Source organism: Arvicanthis niloticus, chromosome 19 (genome assembly GCF_011762505.2).
Source record: "Arvicanthis niloticus isolate mArvNil1 chromosome 19, mArvNil1.pat.X, whole genome shotgun sequence".
NCBI classification, from domain to species: Eukaryota; Metazoa; Chordata; class Mammalia; order Rodentia; family Muridae; genus Arvicanthis; species Arvicanthis niloticus.
In genome coordinates, this window is record NC_047676.1 from 2006235 (window position 1) to 2018323 (window position 12089).

Below are 12089 nucleotides of genomic sequence, written 5' to 3' on the forward strand. Positions count from 1 at the left end.
CTCCTAAATAGTCTTCAAGGACTATATCCAAAGGAATATATCAGTGTTTGTCCTTTTATTTTATTTATTTTTTTCACAAGCGAACACATTGGTTACAGGGAGTGGAAAGTCAGCTGGTGGGATAGAAGTGTCTGGTGGGTCTGTGGTAGTCTCCAAGTGTCCTCTTGCCTTCCTCTCAGCTCAATTCACAGGTGATGCATAGAAACTAGGGAAAGCCTGGTGCTCTGAATGAAGCCACCAGGGACATGGAGAGGCATGGCAGTGCCATACTGCCTGCCTGAATTCTTTGGAGAGCAAATTCTAACGGAAAATGTAATTAAATCTCTGTAAATAGAACACCTGATGGTGCTCCCTCTGGTGCCTGCATGCAGAGCTCTGCTGTTTGCCTAAGGAATTACCAGCAGCAGGTTCTCAGACATACAGAGACTCCCACCTCCATTCAATGGCCTCTGCCCTGTGACTGGGAGTGCTGTTTCTCATGCACACAGAAGAGACAGAGTGCACGTAGACTCTAGCCTTGATTGAATGGTCAGTGCCCTGGGTTTCAGATGTGCCAATTGCTAATCTCCCTGTATGAATGGGTCTTAGTCTTGCTCTTTTATCACCCAAGTCTTTATATCAGTAACTGGAGGAAGGTCAGAGTTTTCTTGAAAAGCAGTGATTTTCAAGGACCTGGGCAGCAGGGCAGAATGGGTCTCCTGCAAGCTGTTGTTCTCAGATTCTGATTGGTAGGCTCATCTTGGGCTATGAGTGGCCATTTGTGGCTCATCCTTCTTGCAAATAGGCTGTTAACAGGTCATTTCTCATGTGGTCCAGGTCAGAAAAAAGAAGACAAGACACTGTGCATATGTGTGTGCAGGAATGTGTTAATAATATTGTGAATGTAGGATGTGCATGCATTTGTGTGAGTTTGCACACTGGAGCTACATATGCTGGTGTCAACTGGCTTACAGCAGTACAGTTGTGACACTGGCTACTTTTCTGGAGCTGAAAGGACCTTTGGGGTCACGATGAAGCACAGACGTCACAGCTGCATGCTCTAGGCAAGCTGTTCTTTCTGGTGCCTTGGGCCAGAAAACCCAGAGGAACCCCCAAATTGAACCAGGTCCCACCAAGAATTGGGGATGTTGAGAGCTCTAGAGCAGCTGCCATTGAGCAGAGATAGGGGAAAATCACTTTAAGGAGATGCACCTAACTGTATTGGGAAATTTGGGGAATCAAACAGTGGACTAAACCTGAACACATGCTATGAAATAGTGATGGGAATCATGGCTTGATGTGGAGGCTTCAGCTGGAGGATGGCTGACCTCAGACTGCCACAGCTGAAGCCTCTGCAGTGAGGGCTCCTGTAATTCTACCTGTGTCCTGGATGGAGTGGTCAGTGCCCATGCAAAGCAGTGATAGTGTCTAGCATCTTCTTTTTGCTTCTCCAGGACAACACTCCACCTGGTCCTGAACACCACTCTCCACTCCATGTTGCAAATAGAAAGGAGTAAGAAAGAGTCGGAACCACCAGGCTGACCTTTAGGAAGAAGAAGTGATGGAGCTTTGAATATGTTTAAATATGGAACTCACACTGAGACATTAACTTGAGGCATTTGTTCTTTTTGTGCCTTTAGTTCAACTGTGCCACTTGTTCTCAAGGACCCAGAAACCCTTTGGTTGTCCTGAAGATCACTAGATAGGCTGACTTCAAGGGACAGTGGGACAAAAAAGGTGAATCCGTGTTGTGTGCTGGACACGGGTGATTCTGTGAGGTGTGCTGGACACAGGTGATTCTGTGACGCATATTGAACACCAGTGCAGCTTGTTCCATGTGAAGATTAAATACAAATTAAACTTCCTGGTGAAAGGACACAGCTCAGTGACCTATGCTCATGCAAGGGTAACCTGCAGGCATTCAAGTCTTCGGAAGTGGTGGCAGAGCTATTTCACTGCTTGACCTCAGCCTTGATCTCTGGCTATATGGTATTCTTTGTATCTTTGCCATGCAAGAGAAGCTCTGAAGCCAAGGAGACAGTTTGTGTCTGTGGTGTCCCAGGAGTCTCTGCTCTGAATGTGATGTAGCCCACGTCCATTGATGGTTGACTAAAGTGTTATAGGCTTGGAGAAAGTGTAGGCTGCTTATGGGATCAAGTACCTGTCTACCAAAGAGACAGGATGCTGTCCAGCTTCCTAGTGTAGGATGTTCACCCAGACCTTTGTCAGCCACACCGAGAGAAACAATACACACAGAACGGAGAAGCCCCTCTCTCTCCTTGGCTGGACTTCCCCCTAATCCTGATTTCTAAATGAATACAATCTACTCCAGAACTCTTTAATGTAATAAAAATATAGCTCAGGGTCAGGTATGAAATTAATGACACGAATTCAAAGTATTAATGCTCAGTGGGATGAAACAACTTCAATGAAGAAATAATCAAACTCCGTAACCAGAGCCAAATGGAAAAAGATAGAAGCGAGGAACAATTCCAACAGCAATCTGTTATGAAGGAAATTATGAAAACATGTATAAAATATTTATTTTTAATAAGATGAATGTCCTATTTCTTAAAACTAAAATAAGATCAGAGTGCTATTATCAAAGCGGGCGCCAGCTGCCCAGCTCCCTCCATGAGGATGGAACTGCTCAGTTACTGTCTTAATTTGTGCAGCCCCATTTCCTGTCTTTTGTTCTTTTTAAGATTAAATAAATAGCATTAAGAAAGCTCTGGAATTTTGTTCAGATGAAGTGAAATTTATAGTGCAAATGCCCAACTAAGAAATTCTCTCTCTTTGTGTACGTGCACGTATATGTGTATGTATATGTGTGTGTATGTATGAATGTGTCTGTATATGTAATACATATGTATGTATGTGTAAATATGTATACAATGTGATGCACATGTGTATGTGTATATGTGCACACATGTGTGTATGTGTACATGCATGGGTGGATGCACATTTGCGTGTATGTGTGCACATGCACATGTATGGGTTTCTGCATATGTGCATGTATACACATGTGTATGTATATGTGTGTATGCATGAATATGTCTGTATATGTGATACACATGTGTGTATGTTGTATATGTGCCTATGTGTGCATATGTGTGCACATGTGTGCACATGTATGTATATGTATGTGCACATATATTTCTATGTATACATACATGTGCACACACATACACACATAGGCACATATGTATATGTGTGTATGTGTGAATATGTTTGTATAGATGATGCATGTGTGTTTATGTGTATGTGTTGTATATAATGTGATGCACATGTGTGTGTGTATGCATGTGTGTGCACATGTATCTGTATGTTTTTGTATATGTATGTACACATGCATATCTGTGTATGTGTGTATGCATATGTGTGTATGCATATGTGTGTATGTATATATGTGTATGTCTGTGTATATGTGATGCACATGTGTGTATGTGTGTACATGTGTATGTGTGTGTACATAAATGCACTTGTGCATATGCATTAATGTATAAGTGTGAATGGGGAGGTCAGAGAACAATATCTGGTATCTTTCCTCAAATGTCACTAGGCTTTATTCTGAGATAGGGTCTTTCACTAGCCTGTAACTTGCCAAGTAGTAAGGCCAACTAACCAGAGGGCTCTAGATAGCCACATGTTTAACTCTCCAGAGCTGGGATTATAAGAACATGCCACTAGCATAGCTTTTAATTACCCGAGCTCTGAGTTCAAACTCAGGTATTCCTGTTTATAATGCAGCCATTTTACTAACTGAGCTATGTTTCTAATCTCCACCTATGAAATCTGAGAACTAGTAATCACAGGGCCAGAGCAGAGCAGGGAAATACTCTGGTCTCCTTGGAAGATGCTTCTGAGAGGAATGGTGCTGATAGAGACAAGGGGCACCAGCATCTCTTGGGCTGACAAAGGTTTGGATCTGCTGACTGCAGGCTCCTGAGGAGAGGAGAGGATTCCTGTGGTGCCTTGCAAGGGCATGGTGCCTGGTGAGGACCTACCAGGGAGAACCAAGCCACACTCTCACTGCTGTGCTCAGTGTTGCTGCCCTGCAGTGAGTTTTAAGGCAGACACTTGGGATGAGTGTGAGAGGATATCTGCTAGCCTTGCTTAGAGCTTACTCTGCAGAAATCTTAGACCCCTGGTCTTCTGGCTCATGGGAGCCTTCATCATTGGAGACTCCTGGTTCTCACAGGTGGAAGCTTTGTCGCCCTTGACATACACCAAGCTGCTGTACATCATGATGAAGGATGCCTGTTGGAAATGATTCAGTATAGAACAACCTACAAGAACAAAATATTCAGAGCAGTCTAAACAGGCAACATTAAAACGAATTAAATGAAACACATGAACACAAGAGACCCTGCAAAGCCACCAGTCATGTCTGGGGGCGATGTTTAGAATGAGTGACAAACTTGGCAATTGTATCTGTAAAAAAAGATAAATATAAAAATAATGAATTTGATATGACCCCTATTTCTGTAGAAACACATCTATGTGCATACGCATAAGGTTTATGATTCCCAAAAAGTGTGTTTCTGTTTAATCCTTTTCTAAAAATATATTTGTTTTATTTGGATTAAAATATAATTGTGTTATTTTCATGTTCCCTCCTGCAAAACCCTCCCCCACCTTCCTCTCTTTCAAATTAATGGTCACTTTTCCTACTAATTGTTGCTACATACATATATGTATATACATACATATTCCTAAATACACAAATACAGTAAATGTAGCTGTAGACACAGGTGCTTACCAAATGCCTCTCATGAGAAGTGAACACGGGCTGTGTGCTCAGGATCTCTTTCTATCTTCTTCCTATCCCATTTCACCACAGAATTTCTAGATTGGGTTTAGATTCATTGTTTAGCTGAAAGCAATTCATGTTCATACATTAGTGTGTGTGTGTGTGTGTGTGTGTGTGTGTGTGTGTGTGTGTGCGCGCGCGCGCGCGCGCGCGCGTGCCAAGTGGAGATGGCCAGCCTGTCATGCTCTGGCTCTGCTGGGATCTTTGTTTTCCCCAAACTCACGGAACTTGTATTTGAAAATTACCACCCCCCAATGATTTTACCCACTTTATTGCTTGTAAGTCTGTGATGCTGACTTCTTGAGGACATCTCTGTTCCATCTGTCAGTTCTTATGTTTATTCTCCCTTCAACTGAAGCTCTAGCATTTTTTCTTACTGTGTGTTCTAAAGATTTTTTTAATCATGTTGGATGCAATAGGTTCCCAGGGTGCCTTCTGTATGGCTTTATTTCTTAAGTGTGTGGATGTGCTCCTTGCTCACCCAGCCACACGTGTGACATGCATACTCTCACGGATGTGCTCCTTGCTCATACAGCCACATGTGCCACATGCACACTCTCATGGATGTGGTCCTGGTTAACACAGAGCATGTGTGACGTGCACACTCTTGCAAATCTTCAAGTTGAGTACATTTGGAAATGCCTTTTGCACCCCAGAGGTGAAGACTACAGGTTCTTGTTCTTGTTGTTTGTATTGCTTTTAACAGTTAGCCATTTCACATCTTTAACTTTTCGGGTCTGATCCAGCTGACCTCCCTGATGGTTCCCTGAGTGTCCTTAGTGGCTTCCTGGTTCTATACACAAGGAGCCAAGGAGCCGACTTCCATGACACTTCCTGCAGGTTTCTTATTGTGGCTCTAAACTGTGAGGTTTCTATTCGTTACATGAGTTGAGCAGCTTCCCCCAATAGCTCATTCTGTAAGCTCCAGGATGCAAAGAAATTTTGTGACATTGTCACATTTAATGTTCTGAGTGCCAGGGTTTGCTCAAGGAGTGTTAGACTCTGTACTTCAGACTCTGCCTAAATGGCTTTCCGTTCACTGCATTCTCTGCTGTCCACCTCTGTGTGGCCAGTGCCTGTCCCTCTGGCCCTCTCAGTGGTAGCAGCTTCCCTTGTCACCTGGCAGATTCAATGGCTGGCAGCAACCGAAATCTGTGTCACATTCCTCACCTCTGTTCATCTGTACACCAGTTCCCAAGTGGCGTCTACTTGCCCACAGAGCTCAGCACATACTGGTGCTTAGAAAATAGTAAAAACAGTATCTAGCTCATCATATTAAAGGGGGAGAAAAACAGGTGATTGATAAAGATTTTCAAATTCTCTGGACAATGGAGATTACATACTCAAATTTGTACCCTCTCCTAAATTCACCCATGACAATTCCATCATAATTCCTGGAAGCGCATGCAGACTCTCTATCTTAGTCATAGTTTCTATTCCTGCACAAAACATCATGACCAAGAAGCAAGTTGGGGAGGAAAGGGTTTATTCAGCTTACACTTCCACATTGCTGTTCAGCACCAAAGGACATCAGGACTGGAACTCACACAGGTTAGAAACCTGGATGCAGGAGCTGATGCAGAGGCCATGGAGGGATGCTGCTTACTGGATTGCATCCCCTGGCTTGCACAGCTTGCTTTCTTACAGAAGCCAGGACTACCAGCCCAGGGATGACATCACCCACAATGAGCCCTCCCACCCTTGATCACTAATTGAGAAAATACCTTATAGCTGGATCTCGTGGAGGCATTTCCTCAAGGGAGACTTCTTTCTCTGTGATAACTCCAGCTTGTGTCAAGTTGACACACAAAAGCAGCCAGTACACTTACCATCTAGCTTTAAAAGAGGGGCAATTACATTGTGTCAGGTTCATTATTACTGGAGCAAGGGCCAGCTTGTAGTTGAATTAAGTCTGGAAAAGTTGTATTAAGAGTCACATTTAGCTCTTGGTGTCTTGGTTTTTCCCACCTGTAAAACAAAATACTTTAGAGCTCCCGAGCCCCTAGATCAGCAGGTAAAGGCATTTGTTGCCAAGTCTGATGACCTGACCTCAATCACTGGACCCACATGGTAGAGGAAGTGGGCCAATTCCTGAAAGTTGCCCTCTGACCACACGTATGTTGTGGTTTGTGTACAGCCATATGTGACCATGCAAGTACACATGAATAAAACAAAATTAAATAAATAGACAAATAAAATACTAAAAAATATGGGCTGGAGAGATGTTTCCATGGTTATGAACACATGCTGTTCATAACCACATATAACTCCAGCTTCAGGGGAACCTAATGCCTCTCCCCTCTGCAGTCACCCACATGAACAGATACCCCTCCACACATACATGATTAAAATAAAATACATCTTTTAAAATACATAATTTCACCTTCACATTTGAAATTGGGTGTTTGAGAACTATGGAGAGCCCATACCTGAGCATCAGGAACAGAGTGAATTCCCACTCAAAGTGCATGGATTCCCTCAGGAGACCATTTTTTCTCCAAGGAATGTATGCCTTTTGCTGATCTAAGTAGTGAGGGACCAGGTGTTCAGAGGCTGGTCCTGTATTGAGCAGGGGGACAGAAAGGTGATGAAGGCCATGAGGTAACTGCATCCCTCCTCAGTAGACCTGGGAAATACTTCATGGATGGAGGGATGTGGTTCTGGGAACTCCTGCACAGCTATGGAGTCACTCCACAGATGTAGGCTTGGAAGCCTGCAGCCACTATAGGGTCTTGTTTAAGAGAATGTCCTGCAGTTGATTCACATTCACTGCCCCATACTATGATTATAGAAACATGAAATAAATATCCCAGCATTTCCTATTATATGACTGTGTAAATGCTACATGATATGATTATTCTATAGATATGACTGTATTTGCATTTCTAACTTAGGAAATTAGTGTGATGACCAGACTCCTCACAGAGTAGTTTCCCACTTGGCTGTAGCATGCTTGGGCTCCCTGAAGTCTCTCCAGGGGCATTCTTTATAGGTCATCCCAACAGTAGTCCTTATACTTAACCAAGGTGGTCATTGTGTCTCTTTAGACATGACTTCCTCACTGAAAAAAATCTCCTAAATTGCTTCTTACTTACTTATGAGTAAAGGGTTTGGGAAGTGAGGCATAGATCCTGGAATTTTTACAGAAATTAACCATTCCATCCCAAGGGCCAAAACTGTGCTCTTGGACCCACAGGGCAAGTGCTATGTGTCAATCCAGCCACAACATCACAAAGCCTTTTAGTTGTCAAGGCCTTGAGATGTCCATGTAAGCCTGTTTTCCTACTTTCCCTGAATCTGTTTGCCTAAGTATCCCTTAATTGCCTTAAAATCCCTGTGGATAAGCCCTGAGACCTTCAGGCTTCAAACACTTCTCCATACAGGCATCCCAATGCCTCCATTCCTGTCTGTGTGAACAGTGCTCAGCTCATAGTCAATCAGAGGTCACTGGAAGCCCAGTGCAGCTGGTCTGCTGGAGTGGATGATGAAGCTGGTGTCATTTCTGTGAGATCCAGATGAACAGGGCCGTACAGGTTTTATAGGCATCTTTAGCCAGACATTTCTTTTCTCCCAGCTCTGCCTGTTCTTGCCTTCAGTCAGACATGTTCAATCCTCTAGAATGGTGAGGTGAGAGAAACATCTGATGTGCCCAGAGACCAGGGATGAAGAGCTGATATATGGAGCAGATGCCCAGATTCCTGGGACCTCTGCAATGTCCCTTCCACAGTCTGGGATGAACCTCGAAGTCTGGCCTCTGGCTCACATCATTCTCTTCTTCCTCCTCTTTCATTTTCCCTCCTCTTAAAAGATTATGTTTTGGAGATGTTTGCCTTTGGACAGGGGAGCTGGGGTTAGTGGTCCCGCTAGACTTCTGCCACCACCACAGAATAACCCTCCCTTTCAGATAACATCAGACACCATTGTGGGCTGGGTCCAGCTGCCAATCTATAATGTTCCCAGCCATGATTAATCTGATAAATAATAAATATATCAATCTAGTCCTTTAGACAAGGACAAATTCTTAGCAGCAGGGAGGCATCAGGCCTCTTTTACAGCTGCCTGTAGTGCTGGGATTAATTATTTAATGCTTAATTCTTCGGGAAATGAGAAAGTTTTGATTAATGCTGTCCAGTGTCGTTCCTTGCTTGTTTGATATGTGTCAGATAATTTTTCCTCGGCAGTCACTCTGAAGAAGCCAGAGGCGACTGTCATGGGGCTCAGACACCAAATTGCCAGAGATTAATTGAAATGAAAATTTAGAGAGTGTCACCAGAAGTTGAGCCTGAGGTAACCTTTCTGGGTTAAATTGTGTTCCATTGGCACTGGCCCCACTGTGTCCTTATACAAAACAGAGCTGGGAAAACCCACTTTGGACTCCAGTTTTCTTCTAACCCCCAGGTTAGCCGGATTGAAACAGTTTGTTGGTTTGTATTAGTCAGTAGGTGTCACTTTAAATCCTGGTATCAAGGTTTTGTGTGTGTGTGGGGGGGGGGGGGTGTGGGTGGGTGTGGGTGGGTGTGGGTGTGTATGCGCATGTAGAGGCCACAATACAACTTGGGTTGTAATTCCTTGCAACACAACCTGTTTCTCGAGGCAGGGTCTCTTGCTGGTTGGAAACTCTCAAGACAGAGTCTGTTATGGTCACAGGGCCACTGTTCAGAGCATTTGCTCTGCAGAATTTAGACAAGTCCTTCCTATCCCAACTTATTACAGAAATAACTTCCTGCCCTTCATCTGCCCAGTGGCGGTCACTTTGCAATGCTTTGACTCAAAGACCCAAGTGATAGATACATCTTCAGCACAACTTTACCTAAAACTCAGGAATCACTGTGGACGAGGAATTAGAACGAGTTTTAAGAGCCGGAAGAGCAGGGAGTTTGCTGTGAGGCTATGTATCCTGGAAATGTCAGAAGTTTCATCCAGGAAGTCTTACCAATATGGCTGCCTAAGCATGATCTGAACAAGTATGAAACCAGTGGGCCTGCTAAGATGGAAAGGGGGCACTCACATGATCTCACCTCTAGAGAAGAGCTAGAGGCAACTAAGGAAATCCAAGAATGATAGAAAATCGTTTTCCCCAGGAAGAGCAAACACATCAATTGATTCTCCAACACTCCATGATTAACCCTTAAACACACACACACACACACACACACACACACACACACACACACACACGCATGCACGCACGTGCACACACACACACACATTTTAAAGGAGCCATGAATTTAAAAGCAAGTAGGAGAGAAGTATACGGGAGGGTTTGAAAGGAGGAAAGGGACGAGGGAAGTAATGATTACAGTATGGTCTCAGAAAAATAAAAGAAATTAAAATAGACTCTACACAATTCTATCAATTCTAGAACAGGAGTTTTAACCTGAGGAGTTCCACCCCGATCCTGGAAAGTGGAATCTTGTGACAGGAAAAAGGCTGGTGGAGGGGAAGTTTGAGAGGCTTCTGAAGTTGAGAAGAGTTTGTTCTTCAATTCACTTAGCGAAGCCAGGGTACGGTTGAGGCAGTTTGTGCTCAACAGAACTTTGAGGGCAGTCTCTGTTTTCAGAGAAGGATGGTCTGAGCCACACTGAATACACATGGCGGTGTGCTCAGGCAATTGTCTGTTTTCACAGTTGGGAAGTGTACCTGCAGCCCAGCCTCTAGTCATCCTCTCCCCAAGTGCATGACCTCCCTCACCTCAAATGCACCCCTGAGAAGAACATCTCTGTTCACAGTGGCTTCTCTCCAGATGATGCTGGGTGGATGTATCCACTTCACAGGTGAAGAGAGTACTCTGAGAGGTGATGAGCATGTCTGAATATAAGAAGTCAGAGTGTGAGCTGGGGCTTGGTGCCAGAGCCATGCCTTCTCTATTCTGAGAAGCTATAAGGAGGAACCAGCACACGCAGGCTATTTTAGTGTGGTTCAAAGTGGCCCTTGGTTATGCTACTGCATCAACACAGGAGTACTTACAATTTGATAGAAAACAAACTGAAAAAAAAAAAAACCAGTTCTTCCCAGGAGAAACACAACTGTGATTCCTCCTTTTCACATATGTTTTAATGGAATGAGAAGGTGGCACAGGAATCAAGGGAGAGAGAGACAGAATCAGTCTCCCAGGTATGCTGGACAGGCCTGGGAGTCCCTGTCCCCTCCCCCATGGCCTTGATGTAGGGAGAGAGAGCTTGGTTGGGGAACAGATGACAGGAAAGCCAGTCATCTCTGGGTGACGCTGTCTTTTTCCAAGCTGCCCCTAGTGAGACAGAACTGGCTGGGTCTGAGGGTCCTTTGTCTCTTAGGCTCCACCAAACCCTGGGAATATCAGAAGGGTTGAGGGATGACTGTTTAGGCAGGCAGCAAGTGGCTGCCCATGAAGTACACTTAGTTCCAATCTCCCCTCTGGACTGAGGACAATCCCCACTATCTGGTGTTGAGTCTCACAGTTCTACATTCTAGAAAAACAGCTTTGAGGTGAGGACAATCTCCTGGTGTGTGTCTGATCCTCTGATACTCCTGTGTGGATGGAACAGAAGCCTGTTAAACACAGGGTCTCACTACTAACTTAAAACATGGAATTAACTTCAAATTTATTCAGTCTCCCAGCTTGTGTGGCTTACTCCCAGGCATTCACCCATTCAAGCTGATCACATTCCTAAAGGACCCCCTGATGCCAGGGACCTTGGGTCTCAGGACAGCAGAAAATCATAGCTGTGTGGAAGAGGCATGAAGCCCACACCCCTCAGAGGCTTTCACCAGGAATCTATATTTTGTCTGCTTTCTTCTTGAACCTATTTGCATTTTAAATAATTAAAACATTAAAACTGAAAAATTTATAAATGAGTGTTGCTAAGAGAATCCTGCCTAGCAGACAATAGAAAAGGAATTTTTACCCCACTAGGGTTATGTTAATGTCTTATTTGTCAGTCTCCCTAAGGGGTATCTGCTGGCACAGCTGCCCCTGCAGCTTCTGGGTGCACAAGTGGGTTAACGAAGAAGCACACAACCCAGTGCATGTAGTTGCTTCTCACAATTGTGCTCCACACAGACACAAAGACACAGCCACCTGCATGCCTGCCAGGCTTGAACCTCTCTCAACTGGTGATTGTTTGGGGGCCCTATCTGGGGTGTGTTGACCCCATTATAGGGCTCACACCAACAACACCTTGCCTGTCCTTAGGACCGTCCAGGTTCTTCACTCCCCTCTCATTTAGCAAACATCTTAAAGTTCAGTTGTATGTGTGTGTGTGTGTGTGTGTGTGTGTGTGTGTGTGTGTGTGAGGGTGACAGGCACTTGGTCCAGCGC